The 6,248-nt window shown below is 46.8% G+C and overlaps 1 long non-coding RNA gene across 1 annotated transcript; it reads left to right on the forward strand.

The window, feature by feature from the left end:
• The first annotated feature begins 444 nt into the window (after window positions 1-444).
• Window positions 445-2,575, forward strand: LOC125726930 (uncharacterized). The gene is made up of 3 exons (XR_007388470.1): window positions 445-512; window positions 955-1,046; window positions 2,264-2,575. It is a non-coding gene; the product is annotated as an uncharacterized LOC125726930 (long non-coding RNA).
• Window positions 2,576-6,248: the final 3,673 nt, after the last annotated feature.

Raw genomic sequence — 6,248 nt, forward strand, 5'->3', positions numbered from 1 at the left:
GAGTAACTGCATTTTATTATCATTACACTGAGATGCACGGCATAACACTACAGAATAGCAGTGTAATAGCGTAAACAATGCATGACTATTATGGGATGTATCCCGGCTAATAGCTCAATATGTAGCTGTTTTCACTGTATGTCTTACTAATGGCTGGCAGTTCCATTATCACGCCTGTCAGAAAAGGTGTTAACGTGACACGCGAGAGGCACATTAACCTCAACAGGATCCCGGTTTTTTTTCCTTCTAGCTGGTCACATGGGACCAGCAACAGACAAAGTCTTGGTCCTCATGCCAGGTCGTCGCGTTGAAATCGGACCACATAACTTGGCGTCAGATTTCCGCCTGTGCTGCTCAGTCAGACGTTAAATTTACGTTGCAGCACACAATTAGCGGCCGTGACGCTCAGCCGGGGGACTTTCCCATCCCAGCTCCTGTTTTTGCAGCTTTTATTTGCAGTTCAGGGCTGCTTGCGTCAGGACAACGCGGTGAAGGGCGGACTGGCGATGAAGGTGAGTCATATTCGGATGAAAGCCGATTAGCGGCTTGTGTCGGCTGTGAAGGAGGTCTGAGAGTCAGCACTTTGGTAGGTCAGTTTTCCAGATATTATGAGTGAACTGATACAGTTAGCAACAGTAGTAAGCAAGAGAACGCTTAACAGGATTGTCGCGCAACAACATTAAATTACAGCTTCAGTATTTGCGAACTAATTCCAAACTAATCCTGCGCCTCTCTGATTAAGCCCCAACAAAAACTGTACTTCGTGAGGTTCACAAAGCCGGAATTGCTGGTTGGGCTGCCATTTGGAAACCACGTGGACTGGTCAGAGCATGACGATGCATAACTCCATGTAAGGAGCATGAACATCAGCTCCTGAGCGAGAGGGGAAGTGCTGCGGCCTGGCCAGCCATCGTTCACCCTCTCTCCTACACCCAGATGCCTTGATGTTTGCAGAACGTCAGGATTCCAGTTGCGGAACATGGTCCATGATGGTGTGGGCAGCCGTCTCGCGGCAGTCATTAGGCTGATGGTTGCTCCTGTGGCAGGTATGCATTGTGGCGTTTTCTCCTCAAATCCTTCATGATACCCAGATCAACAGATCAAAGTCAAACTATTCCCACAGCTTCATGTCACCTGATCTAAACACCATTACGTTTATATTGCCAGTTAGTTCTGGAGGACAGTATGAAGTAGATTGTTCTGAATTCAAAGTGTGACCCCATCTCTTATTAAGTGTTCATGTTGTGTTCTCTGCCAGTTCGAACTTCACGCAGAGACACAGAAATACCCGCTTTAATTTTGTTTGTTTCTGGCAGACTTCACATTCCACTTTTAAAAATGTTTTTGTTTTTCTTCTTAACCATCACAGAGAGCATAATAATATCAATATGTAATATAAAGGTTTAAAAAGCATCTGATTGACGAAACATGATTATCAAAATAAGCAGAAAATAATAACAGTAATCTGATTCTTTTCATGATGTCTTGATGTGTAATTATCTGCTGCCAGGGCTGTATAATTGCGTTCAGCAGCAGATCCAGGTGAAGAGCAGATGCAGCGTAATTCACAATAACTTTGTGAAATTTCCAGCAGTGTCTCTGGCCCTATAATCAACAAATTCCCAAGTTATTTATCTTATACGCTTTTTTTTTTTTTGCCCGATTGAAGAAATTCTCATTTCAAAGAACAGCTTATTTCTGCTGTGCCTCTCTGTACACTGAACAACTAAAATGAAAATGCGCGATTCCCAACAACTTCCCAGCATTCCCGGCGGTCGTAGGCATCTGACGGGAAGCTGGGCATTCAAATTTCGTTGTATCAACAATGACAATAGAGATATTCTATTCTATTCTATTGTAAAATGTAACCAATTAAAAGAAATGTCGAAAAGCAAGCAAAAGGAGATATTGTTGCTATTGTGTGCTTTATGCATTATTATTTGCTACTACTAATTGTACAAAGTAGAATAATAATAATAATAATACATTTAATTTATAAAGTACTTTGCACTAGAACGAAATCGCAAAGTATTGATATAAAGTTAAAATAAGAAAATCGAATGTTTATGGTTGGACAGTTACGGGTAAGTGAAAGTCCCTGAAATCTGTTAAGAAAATTGCCAAGTTTCCACATGCTACCGCCGGAAGATAAAGATTAAGCTGGAATTGACTCCATGATGGTGGTCTTGCTACGCGGAGCCCTGACTTGCCGGTGGGATCACAACCAGGCGGTGCCACATTTTCCCTTTATTGACTTTTGCAGATGTTTGTCTTCAATGGACCCTGTTCTTACACAGTGTGGCAAACAAATCAATACCCTGCAGCAGGTCCAAAGAGTGGATGTGACAGGCCTGATCCCCGTCACGCCGCGACCCGCCGCATCGCAGGACGGTGATTTATACCCCTCCTCGCTGTTTTACATGCCCCCGCTTGGGAAAGTCTTTTGGTTCATCCATCTGACCCGCTGAGTGGGTATTGATTAGCGCTTATTTAATGAGTTACTGAGATAATCTGCCAAATAAATATTAGGCACCACTGTAATCGTAAATGGGGGGGAAGTTTTTGGGGGAAAAGGGAGTCTATGTGAGCATAGCCTTTACATGCCTCTGAAATAAAGAGTTGGCAGCCTCACAGTTGGACTCAGCAGTTGTACATTTTGGCTTCTGCAGTGGCTAAGCTGTTGTACCCTTGAGTGGGGAGCCTCTTTCCATGCATCCCTGAACATGATCGGGCTCTGCGGATGTGAATAGTGTACGGGTGTAGGCCGTGTGAGCTAGGGGGCACCTGTGAATAAAAACATCTGCTTAGCAACAGAATAATGCCCCCCCCCCCCGGCCACCACACGCCCCAGTAAGAGTCAGATTTTGTTGCAGCTGCGTGTTTGTGTTCTGATTGCAGGCACATGGATCCTGTTGGTATAAGAAGCGCTGCCACCGCAAGGCAGCCGTCACAGCGACCCCTCCCCCCCAATCCCCCCCCCCCCGCAGGGTCTGCCCGTCTCCGAACGCCTCCCCGGCAGGGTGGCTTCGACATCTGCTGGTCGAGAACGCGACTGCTGTCAGCCACCGGAGTGGGGGCTCGCCGGAGCAGTTGGCAGCATGGCTGCCAGCCAGCTTGTTACCATCTGTGTGCCTGACATTTCCCTACTAATTAACAGCGAGGTTAATTGTTCCGGCGGGTTGAAATGGAGTGTCTAACATCACCCAGGGGAGACGCGGCAGAGCGGTGGAACGGTAGGGCGGGGGGGGGGCGGCACTCGCTCCTCTGCTGCTGCTTCGAGCCGCGGACGGCTTCTCAGCAGGCGAGAGACGGGCACGCTCCCTCCTCTCGGTGAATTATGGCATTCAGCACACAGCACCCCTGGCTCAGAGAGGCAGGCAGGCCTCTGGCCCTGGGCGAAGGCAGGGCTTCGAGCTGCGGACGGCTTCTCTGCAGGCGAGAGACGGGCACGCTCCCTCCTCTCGATGAATTATGGCATTCCGCGCACAGCACCCCTGGCTCAGAGAGGCAGGCAGGCCTCTGGCCCTGGGCGAAGGCAGGGCTGCGGGCCACGGACGGCTTCTCAGCAGGCGAGAGACGGGCACGCTCCCTCCTCTCAGTGAATTATGGCATTCCGCGCACAGCACCCCTGGCTCAGAGAGGCAGGCAGGCCTCTGGCCCTGGGCGAAGGCAGGGCTGCGGGCTGCAGATCGGCGTCTGGTCGCACTTCCCCTTGCTGAAGGGGGCGTCTGACGGCCGTTACGTGGCCAGCGAGCTTCTTTTGTGTACAGAATGCACTGTCCCATTCTGCGGTTGCCGTGTGGGGACCAGCTAGCTAGCTAAAGTATGGTAAACACTGACATACCATACAAGGGGCATCATTAATAAATATACTCTCTGTTTACAGTTAGTTACAGGTAAGTAAATGTCCCTAAAAACTGTTAAGAAAACTGTTACCGTACTACAGCTGTAAGAAAAATATTATCCTAGTGGTTGAGGGTCTCTCTTTAGATAATTAATTTTATAACAAGGGCATTCTCAGGGCAGTTTGAGAGTAATACGATCCTTTGTCTGTATTCCTTTACTACTTCAGAAAGTCAAAATGAGGGCCATACAGACAGCAGGCTCCACTGACCAGACAATCGAAATCAGACAAAACGAAGCAGCGACTGCTTACTGCTACTAATAATGTTGCTTGTTGTATCTGCTAGGATCTGCGTTGCTGGGCCGTGTGCCACGCATTAAGCCCTGCATTCTGTGCATTAAGCCCTGCGCTCTGTGCGAGCCACTGCATTCTGCCCCAGAGGCTGTGTGGTGCAGCTCATTGCCCGTCGCATTTCTTATTGCAAGTTGTTTTCCTTTGACAGATTCGAAAGGGTTTGTGCAGTGCGGGGTTGGTAAAAGGGTGAGATGCAGGCCACACTGTTTTACAGTATGATATATATCAAACTATGTGTAACCCAAGGGCAAAAAACACACTTTGCATGGAGTGAAAACATATATACAGTGTATTTATGCAGTAAAAAAAACTGCAAAAACAGCTGATTACTGGACTTGCATATTTAAGTAAAAATGCAGTATTGATTAATCAATAACAGGATATAAAAAAATCCCTAACTTCTCAATGTTTAAAAGCACTGAGAAAGAAATTCATGTAGCTCTTAATTTTGAAAAAGGATTTCTCTGAAAATGTCTATATTTCAGTTAAAATAGTGAAACAATACTTCTGTTTTACACAATGGCCCAAGAAAAATAACTGCAATTACAGGCTGCATTTATCACACTAAAATGCCTTTCTGACTCCAGCACTCATCATAAGTTACTTACAATTTGATTGATGTTGTAGTTATCTTCTGTGTGTGTGTGTGTGTGTGTGTGTGTGTGTGTGTGTGTGTGGAGGGGGTGCAGGGGTGTGACACAGCTACGTATGTGGGCACAGAATGCCTCTGGCTTTTGCTTCTCACATTCAGAGGTTTGTCGAAGGCATTTTCTGTAGAAAAGCAGCAGCACTTTAGCGACTGCAAAAAAGTCTGCTGATCAGAGTCTGTGCATAAGCAGAGGAGCAAAGGGGCTTCCGAAGGCACAAAGGCTTCTGTCCAGTGCGAATCCAACGGCAAGAGTCGTGTCTGTGAGGCGAGCGTGTGAGTGAGCGCACCAGGGGCTGGACGCCGGACATGAACGTGCTCCATTCACTTAAGTAAGACTCGTCTCCTTTGTGGTTGCATAAATTCAGCAACAGGTTTTATGCATTAGACAGAAAAGTGATTAAATGAATATGAAAGATGGGGGGGGGGTCCTGCTGGAGTAGATGAGATGGCCTGCGGTACCCTTGAAGATGGCATTCAAGCGGAGTGATTCATCTCGCTGAAGAAGGACTATCAGCTGCTTCATTAGAACCCGCGAAGTGAGCCCGAAACAGGAGCCATCATCTGCATGTTCCGATTCCACCAAATTCGGAGGCTCCAAAGAACCTTCATGTTTCCATTACAGTTTTCCTTTGGTGCCAATAGTTTGGACCACCCTCGTCTGCCCTAGACTGCCCTGGTCTTTCCTGGACCACTCTGGTCTTCCCTGAACCGCCCTGGTCTGCCCTGGACCACCCTGGTCTTCTCTGGACCTCTCTGGTCTGCCCTGTATCGCCCTGGTCTGCCCTGGTCTTCCCTGAACGTCCCTGATCTTTCTTGAACCTCTCTGGTCTTCCCTGGACCACTCTGGTCTGCCCTGGACCGCTCTGGTCTGCCCTGGACCGCTCTGGTCCACCCTGATCTGATGCTAACATGTTTAGCATTTAGAATGCTGAGTTCATCCCCTCTCTGTCCTTCAATAGCATCTCATTTTAAAACCCATTTCAGTGAATTATTTTGCCATAGGGCTTTAAAATTTCTGTCATTCCACAATGTGGATGATGTTTTGTGCCGTTTTGATTTCAATAAAAATACCACACGCTCTCCATCATGCAAGTACGCATTTCCTCAATTTCCTGAATCCCTGCAATGTATCTGATGACAGCAAATGATTCCCACAGAATTAATATTATATCATTGAAAAAATGCATCTGTCAGGTTTTTGTTATGTGTTTATCGTTATATGCTGTTGTTTTCATAGCTGCGAGGCAATTAAGTGTGATGGTGCGGCTGAAATCCCCGACTTCCCTGCTGTAACCTAGAGCAAATTATTATTAATCATGAAATGCATCGCTGACATAACCAGCCGCAAAAAATAACAAGTTCGTACTTTTTTGGCCTAGTCGTTTTGAGAAAAAAAAAATC

The sequence above is a fragment of the Brienomyrus brachyistius genome, unplaced genomic scaffold (genome assembly GCF_023856365.1).
Source record: "Brienomyrus brachyistius isolate T26 unplaced genomic scaffold, BBRACH_0.4 scaffold79, whole genome shotgun sequence".
NCBI classification, from domain to species: domain Eukaryota; kingdom Metazoa; phylum Chordata; class Actinopteri; order Osteoglossiformes; family Mormyridae; genus Brienomyrus; species Brienomyrus brachyistius.